Genomic DNA, 22,042 nt, shown 5'->3' on the forward strand with positions numbered 1-22,042 from the left:
AGGCACTTAAATACCTTTTGAAGGAAAGAATAAATGTTATGAACCCGGAACTGTGAAACAGGGTATGTATAGACACAAAAGTATATATAATACATGCGCACCTGCCAACAGTCACATACCCTAACCAGGGGAGGAGCTGAATAACAAAGATTAAAACATAGTATGTCTGCAACTTACATTAGGTTGTGTTCCAAAAGCCCCTTTATAAGTCAGCCAATGGGAATTTGAACATGCTTTCTTACAGTTGTAGTGAAACAAATTGTATTTAGGTTTCCAGATTAGCCCATAAATATCAATTTAATTTTTGATGAGGTTGAAATGCAGAACATCTGAAATAAAAAATAAAAGAAATACAATAAATGGCAAGCTAATAATTGAAAATTAGAAAAAGAGTAGAGTAGACTAAGATATAATTTTAAAGTGCTGATTTTTTTTCTTCGTGTAGTTAGATAAGGGCATACTGATAGAGTATAACTTAAATGAAGATTTTAAAGGAGACTTTTCAGTACCTCAAGGTCCTTGGGTGATAAAGATGGCCTTGGCTTTTTATTTTGCTCAGTCCCACTTTAACATACGTTATTTTTTCATTTTATTTAAGACCACTATTACAAGCATTTTCATACTTAATTAGAAAACCTCGGATTTTTCCCAGTTCCTTTTTCCTAAGGAAAGTCACTTTACTAGTTGAACAGAACACCTCACTTCTGACACTTCTGGTCACCAAATATATGGAAGTTTTTCCCCAAGCCCAGCAATTCTCTGTGACACCAGCTGGGTGTCCTTCAATGTAACTCAATTTTGACACTATATACCCAGAGAGAGCATCAGATCACACATGTTAAGGGCTCAGTCCCACAAGACTGCCCCTAACCCCCCCTCCCCCCCCACACACACTTCAGATTGGCTGAGGTGAAGAGTACTGTGCTATGAGGAATGAAGAATTCAAATAAAGAAAGGATTGTGGTTTATGAGGGACTTCTGTCTATGGTGGAATGACATTGGCTCTAAGCTATTCTGTTGATCCATGGTGACTTAGAGCTGTATAAAAAGGAACAACGAGCTACAGACTATTCTGTATTTGGAGTATTTACCCATTAAATGTTTAAAATTCAGAAAATGAATTATAGCACAGGCTATGACCATAAAGATAGAGGCTGATTCTATGTATACAGTGTGCCAAAAAGAACACCTTATTTATGCCCATACACCCTATTGCAAAGTGTCATTATGTATTATACCATAGGCTAAGTCCTAACCTTCAATGAGTTGTCAGAAAATTGCTAATTTCAATATGTAAAACCTGTGTGTCCCATAAGTATTTTATCCAGATGCCACCATTTTAAGGAACCCCATTTCACAAAATTTATTATAAAATTTATTCAAATTATACATAAATGAGGTTTAAGCAATTTCCATAGGTGAGTTGCAGAAAATAATTGTTATAATTAAAATAGGATTTAACTGCAAATACATCAATATTTTTGCTTTTATCCCCTAAATCCAAAGCATTATGGTTTCACAAAACCATTTTTCTTATAAAACTTTAGAAAATATCAGTGCCACATAAAAGTTATGTTCAAATATACTACTTTGTGTTCTCTCAAAATATTAAAATTTATAAGAATTAGCTGAACTAATTGATAAAGAGATAAATAATTTTAAAATGAGCTCATCATTAATATATTATGCCCTATCTGGAAAACTAATCCATTGTAAAACATAAGTATAATCAAACATCATTTCTAACCTTGCAAGGATAGGTCAGATACCAACCCACTGAATCACTGAAATCTAAGTGCTATATTTCAATTCTAGCAACCAAAATCCTTGACTCAGCTGAGGACCGATGACACTTTTATCTGAAAATTTAATTCATCTTGGAGGTGGCTGGCTTTGCCTATTTTGCTAATTAACATATGATGTTTCACAGAAAAAGGACATACATCAAAATGTTCCATTTTAGGTTTGAAATCTAAAAAGTGATTTCTTTGTATTATCTTATAAAAGATAAATCCTGCTTAGCTGTGATTTTCTGATTGCCATTTGTCTTAGAAATACATTATGCTTTAGAGTTATTTAAATATACATATTCTAACTAAAAAGAAACTTTTAAAATGAAATGAATAGCTACATTAGAATTCTCCTGTAAAACCCTTCAGAATCCCAGCATCCTTCATAATCTTTATCCCTATTTTACTTCCTCCCAGAGTTACTCTCACTTACAGATAATCCCATAAGCCTCCAACACCACATTCATGGGCCACTCTAGGGAGAAGAGGGTACATTCTGTCCACCAAGTCCCAATTTATTAGTCCTGGCTCTGGCTTCACAATTTCCTCCTCTCAAGGGGAAAATATGTTTAGCTCCTCTTAAGAGCCACTTTCAACCAGAATATCTTTCATTCCAGAGGTCTTGAGAAAAAGACCTAGAGATGATAGAGAGGCAAGATAGCAGAGTCTCAATGTACACTTTTGGCCTGTGATGATATAATTTCTAGGCTTATAATATGTGTGTCACTGATATTTACAATGTCAATTTTCTGGCTAGGGGGGAAGGTAAAAGTGAGTTTAAGTGGAAGAAGAATGAAAAATCTCATTTTCTGTTTTAAAGGTTTTTGTTTGTTTGTTTGTTTTTTGTCAGACTATCTTAAATTTCATGTTTCACTTGCATAGGGAAGAAGGATCTTCAGGGGTATCCATTCTGAAGTAGAGCAGTAGGCAGCATTCTGCTTTGGAATGCCATGCAAACTTACCTGCAGGTAAGAGAAGCCAGAACTAGATCAGGTACTCTGTGCTCTCTTTGTATGATTTTAACAGATTAGATGGCCAATCATTTAACATCCATGAAAGAATAAGATATTTTGGAACAGGTCAAGGAATAAGAAATTCGGTCCTTGAGTCGCTGCTTTTTGGGAAAAATATATGATAGGATAGGGGTGCCTGAGTGGCTAAGTAGGTTAAGCTTCCAACTTCGGCTAAAGTCATGATCTCAGGGTTCATGGGTTCGAGTCCCGCTTTTGGCTCTGTGCTGACAGCTCAGAGCCTGGAGCTGCTTCGGATTCTATGTCTCCCTCTCTATCTGCACCTTCTCCACTTGTGCTCAATCTCTCTCTGTCTCAAAAATAAACAAACATTAAAAAAAAAAATCAATGTTAGTAAGCTGCTTAAAAAAAAAAAAAAGCTGATAGGATAGTCAGTGACTATCTAAAGGAGTGACTTTTAAATGACCAGGATGTGATGCATCAGGAAAGTTTATACCCAACTTTCTTGTGTAGTTATCCAATTGTCTTTTATAATAAATAGAAAATTTTTTAGAATAATTATGATAAATCAGGAAACTAATTCAGAGGTAAGATATCTCCATTATGCATGTGGAGAATACATTCTTTGACACAAAACTGCCACACCAGACAGAGAACATGGGAAGAGATTTCCTCACTTCTACATAAGTATGTAAGGCCCTGCCCCACCCCATGGATTTATTGTCTCATTTTCCAACTCAAGTCAATCAGTTTTATCCATTTCTCATTCATTCTTTAACCTATAATAATCTGGATCATAACCCTTTTCCAAATTTAGTAATTCTCTTTGAAAAGTCACTATAAACACTTCCTTTTTTCAGGAGTTTTTGGGTTTTTTATTTGTTTTTTTTTTTTTTTAGAAAGAGTCCATTGCAAGAGACACTTTTTTTTTTTAATGTTTGTTTATTTTTGAGAGACAGAGACACAGTGTGAGCAGGGGAGGGGCCGAGAGAAAGGGAGACACAGAATCAGAAGCAAGCTCCACGCTCTGAGCTGTCAGCACAGAGCCTGATGCAGGTCTCGAACTCACGAACAGTGAGATCATGACCTGAGCTGAAGTTGGACACTTAACCAACTGAGCCACCCAGGTGCCCCTTGAGACAACACTTTTATCTTAGAAATCTCTGTGCATCTCAATATCTACAAGAAAAAAGTTTTTCTTTTCTTTCTTTTTTTAAAAGTTAAATCCAAGTTAGTTAACATATGGTGTAATAATGGTTTCAGGGGTAGAATTTAGTGATTCATCACTTACATATAACACCCAGTGCTCATCCCAATTAAGTGCCCTCCTTAATGCCCATTAGCCATTTAGCTCATCCCCCCAGCCACCTCCCCTCCAGCAACCCTCAGTTTGTTCTCTGTATTTAAGAGTCTTATGGTTTTTTTTTTTAGAAAGAGTCCATTGCAAGAGACACTTTTTTTTTTTAATGTTTGTTTATTTTTGAGAGACAGAGACACAGTGTGAGCAGGGGAGGGGCCGAGAGAAAGGGAGACACAGAATCAGAAGCAAGCTCCACGCAACCCTCAGTTTGTTCTCTGTATTTAAGAGTCTTATGGTTTGCCTCCCTCCTGTTTTTATTTTATTTTTCCTTCCCTTTGCCTATGTTCATAGGTTTTGTTCCTTAAATTCCACATATGAATGAAATCATATATTTATCTTTCTCTGACTGACTTATTTCATTTAGCATAATACACTCTAGTTCCATCCACATTGTTGTAAATGGCAAAATTTCATTCTTTTTGATCACTAAGTAATATTCCATTATATACATACACACACAAATATGTGTGTGTGTGTATGTGTGTGTGTGTACGCACACACACACATACACACACACACATACATCTTTATCCATTCACTAGTCAATGGGCATTTGGGCTTTTTCCATACTTTGGCTATCGTTGATAGCATTGCTATAAACATTAGGGTGCATGTGCCCCTTCAAACACTCCCTGATTGCCAAATCCAAGATGGTCCTCTCCTCCCTCCTCATTTTTCTTGAAGTCCTCATGATGCTCCTCTTGCCAGGGTCTCTTCTTCTACTCTCCTGAAGCATTTTTTTTTTTTTTTTGTATAGCAAGCCTGGCACCCAATTCTCATATTAGCATTTTAATTACTTATAGAGTTTTGTTATATTTGTATAGTAAATATCACTCAAGTTTATTGACTATCTAGGCAGAGCACTTGATGCTAGGGAAACAACAGTCAACAGGGTGGATCAGATGCCAGCCTGAAGGGACCCTGTAGTCTAATAAGAAATAGAGAGGAGAAAACAGGAAATTATAACAGAGTGATAAATGCTGCAGAAAAGTTTACCTTTTCCTTCCTTGCTAGATTTCAAGTTCCTTGAGGATAGGGACTGTGCTTTGTCTTTGTATCCTCAGCATCTAAGACTGTGTTTAGTACAAAGTAGGCACTTAATAAATATTTGCTGAATAAATGAATGCATTGTACATGTGTGGTGTGTAGCATGGGTTGTGAACACAATAACAGGTCAATGTTTTCCAATAATTTCAGCTTATAAGTGGGCTGAGTACACAGCTGTCTGCACCTTGAGATTTTAAAAACAGCAGTACCTATGCATGCCCAAAATGAAAAAAATACAACCACTAATTTGCAAACTAAAATCCCAATTATTTAGGGAAAATTCCTTCATCCCTTAACTGAAAACAAAATTAAGAGTTCAAATTCTACTGGGGAGTAAGTCACATACTAACATGAGCACACTTGTGCCAACATGGATATGACCTCTGCTCCCTCCTCAACTTTTACAGAGAATGGAGTGCTGGGTATACAGGAAGCCACTGGGCAATCTTCAACCCCCGGGCAGCATGTGCTTTGTTCTCTTGTTACTCCTGTAACCAATGGTCGGCATCAAGATCCAGACCTTGAATCTTCTGTGCACCCTATTGTCAATGCCTCTGGGTTTCCACCAGTTGCACTTAATTTTGTTTTGTTTTGTTTTTAACGTTTATTTATTTTTGAGACAGAGAGAGACAGAGCATGAACGGGGGAGGGTCAGAAAGAGGGAGATATAGAATCTGAAACAGGCTCCAGGCTCTGAGCTGTCAGCACAGAGCCCGACACGGGGCTCGAACTCACGGACCGTGAGATCATGACCTGAGCCGAAGTCGGCCGCTTAACTGACTGAGCCACCCAGGCGCCCCCTCACTTAATTTTGATGTATCGGTCTGACTGGTACTGGATGAACTTCTTGGTCCTCTTTTTAACAATCTTGGGTTTCGCCAGAGGTCTAAGGACAGCCATGATGCCTAATAACAATTGGTTCTTTTTTTTCCCAAGTTTCAATGGGTACTTTTATTATTTAATAAATCACCAATTTTGTCTCCCTACCTACAATTAGAATTTCATCTTATTTCCATGCTGAGTGGTAAACCATGGCAAAGCTAATCAGAACAAGCTACTTCAAAAAGAGAAGTTAACACAGCTCATTTTCTTTTAACAGCCAACATATAAATAAATGCACAATGGTTTAGTCACTAAGAAATTCAAATGGGATCTTGAAGAATGTAGGCAAATCCAGGGTGCAGTAAAAAGGAGCTTAGATGCTGTGCAACTGTTTTAGGGCTCCTGACACTGCGTCTCTTGGCCACTAGCTGAATCTTGCCATGGGGGAAGATTTTAGCTAACGCCAAGTAGAGATGCAACAAGTGCTAAGTTGACTTAGGGGCTGTGCACAGTAATAAAAAGGCAGGAAAGCACTAAACACTGCTGAGACCATTCATGCCAGGAAGGAGTTTGCCTTCCAGGAGCTCTAAATTGGCACCTCTCCCAGTGCTCACATGGCTGACTTTACCCTCTGTGTTCCATTTGGCACAGCAAGTAGCAGTGTCTCCACCACCTCTGATGGTGATGTGGCTCCTGGAAGTGGCTTTCACCACCTCATCCATGAGGGCTTTAGTTCCTTGGGCAAAAGTTTCCCATTCAAATACACCCACAGGTCCATTCCACACAATCTGCTTAGTCCCAGCAACTAACTGTCTCAGTATACTTCTTGCTGCTCTCAGGAACGACAATGTAAGCCCAGCCAGCCAGCAGGTATGCCAGAGGCCACAGTGGCTTGGCCAGTCTTGGCATTCTCATTAGTGACAAAGTCAACAGGCAAGGTCATTTTCACATCATTCTTCTCAGCTTTGGAGAAGGTCAGACAAGATAAAAACACACAAATGGGGAAGACTTAGGACTCTGACACTGATTGTTGACCAGTTCACTATGTTACCAGTGTCTCGTCCTGACTCCTAAACTCCTATTTCAAAAGAGGGTAAACAGCTGAGTTCTTGGGCACCAGGCTACAAACAACACTCTTTCCCCAAATACAGAGCATCTGGGAAAATTAAGAGGCCAGTAGAGTATGTTCATTTTGTGGTATTTTTCAGTATTTATTTCATAATAGGATCCACATATGGGAGGCTATAATTAGTTCAATTCAACTAGGCAATTATATATTAGACACTGACCATATACAACACACTATCTTTGGCCCCTATGGTGCCTAAAGAAATGAATAAAATAAATGAATACAATGAAGAGCTTAAAATAAACTAGAATAAGCAATCATTCTGCTGCTCATTTTTGGTGAGAGTGACTACGGAGAATTCTTTGCATAACAGTCCCCAAAGTACTCAGCATACTTCTACAGCATTTTAGCTTTATTACATTGGATTGAAATTACTGTTTAGTATTTGATGTCACTAGACAGTTCATCTGTCTCAGATTTTTTTTTTCCTGATCACCTACTGGCACTTTGCTGAGTGCTAGTGAAATAGATTGTAATAGGGTGCTCTGGCCTAATGTGAATCCCAAGAGACTTTGACACTAATTACAGAATAATAAAAACTGACATTTTAATGCTTTTTGCAGTTTGTTTCCCTTGTGAAAAAATTTGAATTCAGTTTTGGGGACACACCACTCATTTGTTTTGGAGAAAACATCTCGGAAGATCTTTTAATCATTTGGTTATGTGAAGACGTATAGGTAAAGGATTGACTCTGTTCTATAATGGAGACTCTGAAAATAATACGGCTCCAAAGAGCTTAATCTGCTTTTCATAATCATATAAAAGGTTGTCTTCTCTGTGGCATGGCTGCATCTCTGCAAATTATCTTTTCTTTCGCAAAATATTTCTTTCCTGTAAGTGGATTTAAATTGTATTGTCCCTGAAAGTTTTGGTTAGATACTAGGAGATGAATGTATTTTCTTGTTCAAGCAAATAACTGCCAGAGATCAGTGGAGATTGGAATCCACAGGAAGGATGTGAACACATCTTTCCTTAGAAAGAAAAAATGACTGGAATTAGTGAAGCTCAAATTGAACTATCCTCTATAACACCCATGTTTGGAGTCATTCCAGATTAATAAACTCAACTTTGGAAAGTACTGATATTGTTCCGAATTATCCTTGGAGTTAAAGAAAAACCACACCTCTCTGGATGGGTATACGATTATCACAAAAGGAAGACATTCTTCCATTGTCACTCTTACCAAAGATTGACGAGGACAGACTATAGACACACACAGGCATGAGCCTGTGACTGTCTCTGGGTCTGGGGAACAAGGGACCTGTGATCCAAGTATGAGAGACTTGTTCCAGGCACTCTCTCTGTTAGGAGATAAATTGACCCCTGAAACAGATAGGTAGGCCTGATACTGGGCAGAGAAGACTCTGTAAAATAGAGAATGCCTGTGGAAAGCTTTGGTCTATGAACTCATCTGCAACTATCTAAGAACAACTGTGTGATTCTCCACTTGTGTTTCTTCTTTTTTTTTAAATCCCAAAGCTATTAATGAAATCATACAAATATCACAGCTGATCTTTTAACTACTGTGGGGAATTGTGCAAGAGTCTGGAATGCCAACCTGGGGTAAAGCCATACATGGTAGACTGTATCACAGGGTTGAAGGATATTAGCATATTAATGAATAGCAACAAAAAAAAAATGCAGTGGCCCAGAGCTAGGCAGCCAGTTAAGATGTTGAATAACTACTGGCCTAGAATATCTTAGGGTTTCAAAAAAGTATATGAGAAGGGCAAGTTGGTAAAATATTGAAATTCTTGCACTGAGTAGGGTAGAGATTTGAGCTATTTTGAATTAGGTAAATAAACTAGGGCATTTGAGTTACCTAAATGTAAATAAAACAAGGTTATTCTATTCTAATTCATTATCATAAGATTCTAAACCAATTAGCACTTAGAAGATACATCATATTGGTAAAATAAAATAATTGCTATGATTAATTCAGCTGAAGTACAGCTTCAGCCAAAATCTGCTAGTTCATTTGGCCTTGGCCTTAAGAAGGACAAACAGTTGAATGTCTATGTAGATCAATGTCTTTCTTGTACCTTTGATCTTCCGAATGGTCCAAGTTTCCACATATACATATAGTATAACAATGTCAGTAATGATAACAGGAAATGTAGTTTGTTCTTACTGTCAGAATATCAATTTCAAATACTTATGTGCATTTCAGATAAAACTAGGATTGAAAATATACTTATATGCTTAATACACTGAGGTTCTACCAGTAGAAAAAAAATGTGTTTTTTTAATTTTAATTTATTTTTTAATTTATATCAAGTTAGTTAGATATAGTGCAACAATGATTTCAGGAGTAGATTCCTTAATGCCCCTTACCCATTTAGCCCACCCCCCTCCCACAACCCCTCTAGCAACCCTCTGTTTGTTCTCCAGATTTAAGAGTCTTTTATGTTTTGACCCCTCCCTGTTTTTTATATTATTTTTGCTTCCCTTCCCTTATGTTCATCTGTTTTGTATCTTAAAGTCCTCACATGAGTGAAGTCATATCATATTTGTATTTCTCTGACTAATTTCACTTAGCATAATACCCTCTAGTTCCATCCATGTAGTTGCAAATGGCAAGATTTCATTCTTTTTGATTGCCGAGTAATATTCCACTGTATATGTGTGTGTGTGTGTGTGTGTGTGTGTGTGTGTACACACACACACACACACACACACACACACACACACACACACATCTTCTTTATCCATTCATCCATCAATGGACATTTGGGCTCTTTCCATACTTCAGCTATTGTTGATAGTGCTGCTATAAACATTGGGGTGCATGTGCCCCTTCAAAACAGCATACCTGTATCCCTTGAATAAATACCTGATAGTGCAATTGCTGGCTCATAGGGTAGTTATATTTTTAATTTTTGAGGAACCTCCACACTGTTTTCCAGAGTGGCTGCACCAGTTTGCATTCCCACCAGCAGTGCAAAAGAGATCCTCTTTCTCCACATCCTCGCCAACATGTTGTTGCCTGAGTTGTTAATGTTAGCCATTCTGACAGGTGTGAGGTGGTATCCCAACATGGTTTTGATTTGTATTTCCCTAATGATGAGTGATGTTGAGCATCTTTTCATGTGTCTATTAGCCATCTGGATGTCTTCTTTGGAGAAGTGTCTATTCATGTCTTTTGCCCATTTCTTCACTGGATGATTTGTTTTTTGGGTGTTGAGTTTGATAAGTTCTTTATAGAATTTGGATACTAACCCTTTATCTGATATGTCATTTGGAAGTATCTTCTCCCATTCTGTCGGTTGTCTTTTAGTTTTCCTGATTGTTTCCTTCTCTGTGCAGAAGCTTTTTATTTTGATGAGGTCCCAGTCGTTCAATTTTGCTTTTGTTTCCCTTGCCTTCAGAGACATGTTGAGTAAGAAGTTGCTGTGGCCAGGTCAAAGAGATTTTTGCCTGCTTTCTCCTGGAGGATTGTGATGGCTTTCTGTCTTACGTTTAGGTCTTTCATCCATTTTGAGTTTATTTTTGTGTATGGTGTAAGAAAGTGGTCCAGGTTCAAAAAATGTATGTTTGTTATTACAAGAATAAAATGTTGCCATAATCAATGTTAATTATGAAAGCTGTTAATTTTAGATAAAAAAAAACAATTACTAAAAATTTTCAATCAGTTAAACAGAGAAATTGACAACTAAATCTAGCACTAGCTATAGAAATACAGAGGAAACATATGCTTATTTTGAGGTACAAATATTTGTAAACAGTTTAATAATATTAAGATAGAAATCAGATTATAATTCTAATCTCTGTAGAATTCTGTGGTGTGCTAGCTTTCCTAATTTTACACAAATAACCTTGAGGCACTATATTTAGTTTTTATTTCTTTAATTCCATTAGGACATGAATCCTTCTACAAAAAAAAATACTATTTAGGAATTATTTTCATCTTCTGAGAGTGAAGTAAAGGCTCTGTCTCTGAAGACAGAGAAAACTTCAAATCATGAAGACCTGGGCAAGGGCAGATGTTGCAACCATTTTCTTCCCACAGCCTTGCCGGGGCAGGAGTGCCACCTTGAACACTGTCCTGATCAGGCTCTGGTACCACTGCAGCAGGTCAAGAACCAAGTCTTTGTGTGAAGCAGAAACAAGCTCTCCTGGCCTTTGCACCTTCTAGGCATGGAAGAAAATGTGAGCAATTTAGTAGATGGCCCCACAGAAGCTCAATCAGTCCTTCAAGGAAGTAATGCTCACAGTTCATTCAGTTCTCAGGTAATCTTAAAATGTTTACAAACAAGAATGGCATTTTCTGACTTTTGCTACATGGAAAATTGTAGTTAAAGAGACCATATTATACAGTCTAGTTTTGTTCGAGTCATAGTCTTTTTATATACCACCTAGATACATTTTGCGATTTATTGTGGTTTTTTTTTTACTCATTAATAAAAGTAATGGATTATTCTAGAAATTTTGAGAAATACAAAGAGAAAAAAAATCATTGAAGGAAAATTCTCCATGTTCCCACCATTCAAAGTTCACCAAATTTGTTTATTTCTAGTCTTTTTAAATACACATATTGTTCTCACAGAATTCTGGTTAGACAATACATACTTTGATAAGAGCTCAAATATATAAAAAAATAATTACTGAGCTCTTAAATTGATTATATTTACCTGAAATTTGATGAACAAGAAGTCAATTTTCCCCCCTCTGGTATGTATCAAATGTAACTGAAACAAGTGTTCTAAAGAAGAGAAACAGTGCTGTGGACACCTTTAATAGGGGTCTACACCCTCAACTACTGGGAGTAATAAAAAATAAAATAGGTTGTTTGAATAATCATGGAAGTTTGAGAGACAACTGAGAGCTAGGGAAGAGTTGAACAATAAAGTTCATCTACACAAAGCCAGCCCTTCAATATTGGAAGAAGTGGCTGTTTTAGCTAACGCATAGAAACCAAAACTGAGGGGCACCTGGGTGGCTCAGTTGGTTAACCGTCCAACTTCAGCTCAGATCATGATCTCACAGTTTATGAGTTCGAGTCCCACGTCAGGCTCTGTGCTGACAGCTCAGAGCCTGAAGCCTTCTTTGGATTCTGTCTCCCTCTCTCTCTGCCCCTCTCCTGCTTGCTCGATCTCTCTCTCAAAAATAAATATTTTTTAAAAAATTTTAAAAAAAGAAACCAAAACTGAGAGTCAAGCAAAAGGAAGAAAGAGTGGAATATATTCCAAATTAAAGAACAAGATAAAAACCTCAGAGGGGCACCTGGGTATCTCAGTCAACTAAGTGTCTGACTCTTGATTTCAGCTCAGGTCATGATCTCAAGGTTTGTGGGTTCAAGCCCTGCACAGGGCTCCGTGCTGACAGTGCAGAACCTGCTTGAGATTTTCTCCTCCTCTGCCCCTCCTCTGTTCTCTCTCAAAAATAAATAAATAAACATTAAAAAATCCTCAAAAAATATAATGAAATGAAGATAAATATTTTACCTGACTAAGAGTTCAAGGTAATGGCCATAAAGATGCTCACTGAACTCAGAAGAACAGATAAACGTAGTGAGAACTTCAACAAAGGGACAGAAAATATAAGAAAGTTCCAAGCAGAAAAAAATGGAATTAAAGGATACAATAACTAAACTGAAAAATATACTAGAGGGTTTCAATAGGAGACTAGATGAAGCAGAAGAAAGAATCAGTGAACTCAGAGCAGAAGAACTTACTCATCAGAGTAGCAAAAAGAAAAAAAAGAATAAAAACAAGTAAAAATAGGTCAAGGGACTTTTTGGACATCATCAAGGTGACTAACATTTGCATTACAAGAGTCCCAGAAGAAGAAGAGAGAGAAAGAGGCAGAAAACTTATTTGAAGAAAGAATGTCTTAACATTTCCCTAACCTGGGAAAAGAAGCAGATATCCAGATTCAGGAAGCCCACAGTTTCAAATAAGATGAACCCAAAGAGAACCACACCAAAACACACCATAATTAAAATATCAAAAGTTAAAGACAAGAGGAGAATTTTAAAAGCAGCAAGAAAAAACCCAACTTGTTACACACAAGAAAATCTCCATTAAGACCCTAAGCAGATTTTTCAGCAGAAACGTTGCAGGCCAGAAGGGAGCAGCACAATATATTCAAAGTTCTGAAAGAAAAAAAAAAATCTAATCAAGAATACTCTGTCCAGCAAAGTTATTCAGAACTGAAGGAGAGAAAAAGAGTTTTCTAGATAAGCAAAAGCTAAAGGAGTTCATCACCACTTAGCTGGCCTTAAAAGAATTGTTAAAAGGACTTCTTTAAGCTGAAAAGAAGGGGCACAGATTAGTAACAAAAAACATATGAAAGTATATATCCCTTTAATAAAAATATATTAAAGGTAGCAGATTAATCACTTATAACTGCTAGCATGAGGTTAAAAGGCAAGAGTCCTAAAGACCATGGTGCTGAACCATCCTCCTCTGCAACTTATTGAAAGAAAACGGGCTATATCTTGGAGACCATTCCAGTATAAAAAAAAAAGTCTTATCAGAGGCAGGAGGACAGTTCTGCTCAGCCTTCCTTCTTGTGCTCAGACTCTAGAGGAGAACACACATGCAGTAAATAACCTCAATCCAGCTTCTCCACTCAACTTCTCTCTTTACTTCACCTACAAAATTAGGATACTAGAGATTTATCTGTATCACCATTCTGAAAGCTGAAAGCCAAATTGCTGTGGAAGCCTGAGCAACTGTCAGATAAAGGAATGGCACTATAATTAATCCACTGGAACCAAGCTTAGGTATCATTTATCATTTGTTCTTTCAAAAGTCAAAGAAGTTATATTAGTTGTGCAGTACATGCAGAATTTTAACATCTGTGGATATTCAAAAATAGAATATAAACTTTCCTATAAGGATTCCAGCCCTGATGATTACTTTTTCACATCAGAAAGTGTAGCTTTTGAGAATGTGATTTTCATTCTTTATTTCTGTTATAATATTTTAAAACTCAGGCTGGAATAATTGAAAATGCCATGCTCTAATGTAGACACACACATAACAGTGCGCTTAGGTAACAGTTAATATGGAGACATCAGTAGTTTTAAAGTCAGTACCTTCTATGGGTAATTTTATCTGGCCCTTAGGCAGGTTCTTATCTCACCCTTGTAGTTAGGCCCTATTACAAAGTACTGCCACTAATAGGGAACAAAGATTGCTTTAGATAAGGGATTGTATTCTCATGGGTCAAAGCACACAGCAAGTATAATGTACTTAAGAGTAATATGAGAAGAAAATAGCAATTCCCAAGGCTCCCTTAAAAATTTAGAACATCAGGTCAAGATTCGAAACTGACAGCTTCAGTGGGTGTGATACGGCTGCCAGGCAATGACCCTGCAAGCCCTGTTGGAGAAATTAATCCCAAAGGTACCACAGGCAGAAGATGACCCAATTACTGAGAAGAAGGTCAGGTATATAAAAGACAATGATGAGAACAGGCCACGAGGACTCAATTGATATTGTCAGATTTTGATTGTAAGTCAAAATCAGAAACTGCTCAGAGAGAAAAGAATAAAATGACTTGTTGAAAATCAGTGTCCTGAAGCTCCTGGGGGTAATACCAACCCGCTAGGTTCCAAATGAAAGAAAAACCACTAGGTTCATTATGTCATCACCCCACTGTTAGTTGGAACTGATGTGAAATAGAGAAGGCAGGCAAAGATGACCCAGAAAAGAGATGTGCAGACTATGAGTCTGATGACAAGTACGTTGATTTTGTTGAATTTTTAATTTATTGCCACTTCTGACTACCTGTTCTTTCCATATTGATTTTCTTTTAAATGGTCTTTGCCGTTTTAAAATTGATCCTGAAAACTGTTCTTTGCCAAAAATCTGTGCTGCTTCTGATGTTCCATTTAATGATATTTAAAGTATTTATTTTCTTACTTCCCCCTGAAAGAAATGACTGACTTTGCCTTAATTCTATTATAGGAGAAAACTGGAAAAATAAGGAAAACCAAATGTATTTGTTTCCACTAAGCATAATTGCTAGACTTATTCTATAAAATGTTCATAAAGTATATTCCTCCAACTATTCTCAGATTCTTAATTTTAAAATTATGAAGTTATTGGGGCGCCTGGGTGGCTTGGTCGGTTAAGCGTCTGACTTCAGCTCAGGTCATGATCTCACGGTCCGTGAGTTCGAGCCCCGTGTCGGGCTCTGTGCTGACAGCTCAGAGCCTGGAGCCTGTTTCAGATTCTGTGTCTCCCTCTCTCTCTGCCCCTCCCTTGTTCATGCTCTGTCTCTCTCCGTCTCAAAAATAAATAAATGTTAAAAAAAATAAATAAATAAAATTATGAAGTTGTTAAAATCACTCTGATTTACACTCAGAAAAGACTTAGAAAAAGAGCAGCCTGTGTGTAATGCGTTCAGCCACTCAAATCCTGATCTACCGGTGACATTATTGGGCTTTAGACCAATTTCATGTTTTCAGATACCTAAGTGGGTACAAGGTGCTTTTGCATTATAGGTAGCTGGCAATCAACCATCCCTATGTAAGTAGGGATTGTGGTGAAAGTGACAGGCAAGATGGGGCAATGTATGATAGGTTCCAACTACCTGGGCTAGACGGGCTAGACTGGATTTGTTGGTTTGAATTCTTGGAACACTATGTTTACATCAACAACCAAAATTTATGTGGTATTCTGCCACAAAGAAAAATTAAGATAGAACTTTAAGCATTTTGAAAGACAGCACCTTTCTATCACAAATGTCCGTTCAAAACAAGCATTGAAGCATCTATCAACCTCTTCCTTCTTTCTCTCTCCTCTCGCCTCAAAGACCCAGATGAGGAATGTAAAGTATACTAAAATAGTAAACACATTCATAGTATATTGGAGTAATTTTAAAAGTACTCATGCCAAACACACAATAATGCTTGACTATTTGGGGAGCGGAGGGGAAGAAATGGGAATAAAGGGAAATAAATAAACACAAGAAAGGAGCCTCTCACAAACCAGCGATGAGTGTTAACATGCTAGGACTTGAGGAGAGAAATTAACTCAACTCTATACATTTAAGATTAGAAAAAAAGATTAAAAAACATTTTTTGTTTTGAAATCACTCTGTGAGGATGAATAATGAGGTATTATATCCCGTGACAACAGTCTCATAAAAGATTCTTGAGTAGCTCCAAGAGGAGCATTCAAGAGCTTAGTCCGGTTATAAGGAGAGAAGGAAAGAAAATTCCCTGTGAAAGGTTGTTAACTCTGGATCTAAGCTTGTCCCATTCTTCCATGAACTGGACAAAACTGAAGAGAGACAAGATTTGCTTTGCAAGAATTCCTTTTCCTTTCTCAGAAATTGCTTTTGTAGGTCTCCTATGCTTCATTCTGAACCTATCTCTGAATTATCTCACATTAAGTTCCTATTGACTGATACAGACCTCTTTGTCAGAAAGTAATGAACCTCTAACGCAGCTGTGTTTAACAGAGGACACACATCAAAAACACCCAGGGAGCTTTTACCACAATTCCTATGTCCCAGCTGTACCTCTGTAGACACTGATTCAGTAGATTTGCATTTATGTAAGTGGTAGAATGAAAAAGAAGGAAGTAAAGTGTTTCTTAAAATGCTAAGAAACTTATGTGTTCAGCTGGTCCTGAGCATTTATCCAAGGATATCTCTCCACTTCCTAATCCCACCACATCAGCTCTAAAGACTTCTAAGCCATTTGCCTACACAGCACAGGATACCAGTATTACTCCCACTGTACCACTCACCTGCTTCTCAACCTAACAAATGCTCCCAGCATCAGGTGGAAGAGACTGGCACCTCTGTCAGTCACTCAATAATTGAGGGACCTTAAGAAACCACCCATCTACCTGTGCATCAAATTCTTCTTCTAAAAAGAGAGGAGAATAAACTGGATAGCCTCTAAAATTCTTCCCCACTCTAAAATTCCAGAAGTTTATACGGCTTCCTTTTTGTCTGCTATTTACTTGCTTTTCTTACAGGGGGAAATTATAATGTCTAACTTCATTTCTCAGCAAAATTTTCTTGCCTTGAGGAAATGATCTGCTCTGATCCTTCTGATCTACCGTTCACCCTTCACGGAGAACCCAACAAGTGCTGCTGTCAGTTCCGGGTTTGCATAGAGAATATTCCCTCTCATCTCATTTGGTGATTGAGTGGGAGGCAGCAGGCAATATTTCAAAATGCAAACTGACATTTAATTATACAAAAATCTCCTTCCATGATCACTTCTCTTGCCAGGCTGATTCTGATCTACTTGAACATTTTTTTCTTTTTTGTTGACTCCTGGTTTTCCAGTTCCTATTGAAAACAATCAGAAATGGGCCTCAAACACTAGATTTATAGACTGTTTCTTCTACGTAATGTAATCTTAAGGTAACACTGTCATTTGCAAAATGATATCTCTTTCTGAGACTCATCTGAACTACTGACATCCACACTGACATTCTCAAGATGTGGGTATTTCCCATCTATATCAAAAACACAGTATTTATAAAAATTCACTTAAAAGCTTAAGTGGAGATTCTGGGGGAAAAAAAAAAAAGGACGGAATGGAAACGGACCATTCTGTCTTAGCTAATTAAACACTGAAATGATTCAAGGCATGGAAATATGCCAGAGCCAGGACTATGGTGAGGCAAGTGAGGCATTTGCCACAGATGTGTAATTTAAGGGGGCACCAAAAATCTCAATAATTAAGATAAAGAATAAATTAATGCAATATTTTAGAGCAGTAACAGTGCCATGGTAGGCCATAGTGGAACCTGACACAAAAGGAAAAAGAAATTTTAATATTGATCTTATCCTTATTTAAAATTTTGATATTTTGTTCAGAGTGGATTTAATTGACTTTGATATTTTTTGAAATATTAAAATAAAATATTATTTATATTAACTACTAAATTTGGGGCATCCCTTTAAAGCCTTAAGTCTGTACCCAAGGCAAGCGCTTTCTTCACTTCACATTAGTCCCAGCCCTGGATTACCTTCTGTTATAAGCCACACACGAATGTTAATGCATCTTGTTCTGCATAAACAGGAACCCCTACAATAACTCTAATGATTTCTATTACAGCTACCATTTGTGTGTGTGTCTTTTCTAAGTGATTGATACCATTTTAATAATTTATTCTAAGCAGTGACTGGAGAAGTAGGCAATTTTCTTTTTACATCAAAGAAAAATGAAACTCTGAAAAGTGAAAATAACCTGACAAGGGACATACTTCAAGCACACTGTATTGTTAAATGAGATCAAGGGGGGAAAAGAGACAGAGAAAGGGAGAGAATGAGAAGAGGGAAAGAAAAAGAAGAAAAGAGGAGGATAAATACATTATCACAGGGATTTTCAAACTCAAAGTGCATAGACTCATCCAGGAAATTTGCTTAAAATGTAGATTCTCAGGCTGACCCATATAAATTTGAATTAAATAAGTCCTAGGGTAACTCTGAGAATCTGCATTTTAAGTGATTCTGATGCAGGTGTTCAAGGGACCACACGCTGAGAAACACTGATGAGAGGCACCCATTCTGGCAGAAACTGGGTGTATCTGAATGTATCTGAAACACATTTTCTCATAATCTCTTCAATAACCTTCCAGGTAAGAATTAATGCCCCTTTCTTTACATATGAGAAGAAAAAGTCCAAGATGATAAGAAAATTGGAAACTGACATGTTGAGTGGGAATAAATCAAAATTTAACCCAGATCTACCTCCAAATTCAGGCTTTTCCACTGTACTCTATGACCTGCATGAGAAAGGCAAGGGATGCATCTGTTAGGTGAGTGGTACCTTGTATCAGGGACACCAGATCACAGAAAGGAATCTAAATGAGCCATGGCAGGCAGCTGGGACAAAGGTCAGTGGTGTGCACAGGTGAAAGGAAAGGGTAACGGAAATGGAGAAGTGAGGCAGAACAATTCAGGAAGTGGAAAGAAAGTAATGTTTTGCACATGCAATGATTTTACTTCGCAGTTTAAAATTCAAAATGAGAAGTGTAACCATTATGTCAATGTTAGCTATTATATGAGCAAATGACATAATACATTTATAGATATGACAATAATATAATTTGATGAGGGAAGAACAAAATCTTGGATTGAGCCCGTTTTCTAGTTTGAGTCTACATTGCTGGATTTATCCCCATTCTGCCTTTCTGTGCCTTCTGTCTCTAATCCTGAACTCAAGCTGTTCTTACTGGGCCAGTCTAACATTTTTATATTTTTAAGCCAGAACTTACTTCAATTCCAACTCCCCTGGTGAAATTGCTCTGGTTAACTCCATATTATTCCATATTTGACACCTTACCATTATGTCAACCCAATCTTCACTTCTGTTTACTCTTCTGTGTATAGCGTACGTATTATTTATATATCCTGTGTTGTTTGGCTTAATAATGTATCTATGTCATTGCTAGATTTGTAAACAGATTTTCAGTTTCTGGAGGTGTCTGAATATCCTAAAACTTAAATACTGAAACTCTATCATCTGAAAAATGCTCCATGATAAAGGTCAGTGAGCACTTACGGAAGAGAATAAAAATAAAACAGTTACAATTTTGTAAGGCAATAGCTCTGAAATGCTATCACTCACTTACCATTGAGGTGAGTTTTCTCCCCCCAAAATACATGTACAGACTTCTAGTATTTAACAATAATTATTAAATTATTATTATTAATTTCTCTAGATCTTGTTGGGAGTAGGGGTAGGGGAAAGAAGTGTAAGATATGGTCTTGAGAAATTTAAAATCTTATTGAGGAAATAAAAACCAATGTCCCTAATATAGGCCAAGTTGCACTGAACCTGCAATCAGAATAAGAAAAGAGGGATCAATAGGACCTCAAGAGTCATCTTGGATGAGATGGCAACACTTCTGGGCAGAATCCGATTGTAAAGGGGAGGAAGCTGGACCTAAAACAGAGAGAGAAGTGAGAGTTGAAGATACATGCAGGGGTGTCATCAGTCCCAACAGAACTTGGTCATAATGACATGTAACGGGGAGACTATGTGTGGAGGGAGGTTTAAAATGAGAGACTGGGGGGGGGGGTGCCTGGGTGGCTCAGTTGGTTTAGTGTCTGACTTGAGCCCCGGTTATGATCTCACAGTCTGTGAGTTCAAGCCCCACATGGGGGTCTGTGCTGACAGCTCAGAGCCTGGAGCCTGCATTGGATTCTATGTTTCCCTTTCTCGCTACCCCTTCCCTACTCTCACTTTCTCTCTCTCTTTCTCTCAAAAATAAATAAACATTAAAGAAAATGAGAAAGTAAGGAATAAGAGAATAGTTATAAATCTTACATCCAAAGAGTCTGGCTAACAAAGGAAGAGGGTATTTAGGACAACTGCAAATGTTTTCTAGAGAGAAGATACTTTGAAGATACAACACAAAAAGGCAACAATGAAAGAGAGGGGCTCCAATGGCAGTGAATCCCAGAAGAAGGATTTAGGGACAGGGTGTAGAATATAGTGGCCAGGGAAGCTTCAGAGGGAAGAAAAAGCCTTAGAAGGAAGATATGGATCCAGAGAACTGCTGGGGGAAGTGGGAGGCAAAGAGGGAACCCACCCCAGTTGGTTTCCATCAATTTCACCATGTGGGAGGTGAGATCAGCTCCTGAAGGCAAAAGGGAAGTGGGGGTAGATGAGAATGTCTGGTTAACTGTGGTGGTGAGTTTCACAGGGTGTCAGTGCCATCTTCATCATCTATGGTGACACTACGCTATGTGTTAAATCTTATATAAGTTATTCTTATATTGTGTGGCTATAAATTTTATACAAAGAGATAGCTACAGCTTCTCCCTCAAGATCATAAAGTGTAAATAATATAAAGTCTAGATGTATTGCAAGGTCTAGAAGAAAAATCTCCATTTTCATTCTTTCACATTTTTTATATTCTGAGTCAGTCAACTTTTTTTTAAAAAAATGCTAATTTGTGTTGTTATTACACAATATTTCAAAATTTAAAAAAAATAGTGGTTAGTGACTTGGCTTGGCAGAGTTTAATCAGTGACACACAAATTTTATAAATTTTATCAGAGAGGTAACATCAACTTCTTGATAAAAGAAACCATATTTTGAAGTATAAAGTAATCCCTAGTTTAACTGAGAATCTCTATGACCTTCCATATATTGGGAAGCTGTTCAACAACTACATAGTAAGAAGCATGTCTGGGTATAATAATTTTTAGATTTAAACTAAAAACTGGACTGCTATAGACCATGCTGATTTATTTCTCTCTCTCCTCCATGAGATAGAAACTATGAAGTTATTAGTTATTCTTGCTGGGGGTATAGGAAAATCCACCCATGGAAAAGGGGAGAAGTAACTAATTTTAAGTTTGAAGAACACATACTCATTCTAATCTTGGGGAAATTTGAAGCCAATATCTAATAATCACTGGCTAGCCAGGAATTGGCATTTCTAATGTTTTTAACCTTCCTTAAAGGGCTGTTTTATTATGTTTTATATGTATTATTAATTTCATGAACAGTGTCCAAGTTGCCTCCATTTCAGTGAAGTGGGAGATGAAAGATGACTGGTTCAATCAGCCTTCCCAAATCCTTACAGTTTTGTGTGTTTAGAGTCAGTCATCAAACGTCTGGAAGCACATATTGTAGTCAACCTCCTGGGCTGCTACTTTAGCAATAAAGCTTCAGTTATCACAAATTATAATTGCTTCAAGAAACGGAGTGGGTCATTTACAAATGATTTTACTGACTTGAGGTTTTTAATTTACTTGCTTGAAGATTACTTAAGCAAATGTTCTAAAAGATTTTATAAGCTCCCCTGGATCTTACAGGAGGATGTTATCCTCCTGGGTGTGGGGGGGGGGGAGGGTGTGGGGTGGAGAACATCAGAGTTGATCCAAGGGTTGTTTTCATTTCTTAGTACCGAAAGCACCATTCTTATTTGCCTGTCGTGAGTTCTCCCCTCCTTTGTACATATGCATGATAAGGAGACTGGCTCACTTT

General features: G+C 37.4%; 1 protein-coding gene across 6 annotated transcripts in view; it reads right to left on the reverse strand.

The window, feature by feature from the left end:
- The window catches only part of ZNF385B (zinc finger protein 385B), a 445,637-nt gene that overhangs the window by 313,245 nt on the left and 110,350 nt on the right, over positions 1-22,042 (reverse strand). For 5 of the 6 annotated variants that reach the window (XM_042994813.1, XM_042994814.1, XM_042994809.1 and 2 more), the window contains exon 2: positions 178-329. The gene's annotated coding sequence lies outside the window, so the exon portion shown is untranslated. Of the gene's footprint in view, positions 1-177; positions 330-19,915; positions 19,976-22,042 lie in introns of those variants that run through there. The other variant, XM_042994811.1, reaches the window with a different exon arrangement.

This window comes from Panthera tigris, chromosome C1 (genome assembly GCF_018350195.1).
Source record: "Panthera tigris isolate Pti1 chromosome C1, P.tigris_Pti1_mat1.1, whole genome shotgun sequence".
Taxonomy (NCBI): domain Eukaryota; kingdom Metazoa; phylum Chordata; class Mammalia; order Carnivora; family Felidae; genus Panthera; species Panthera tigris.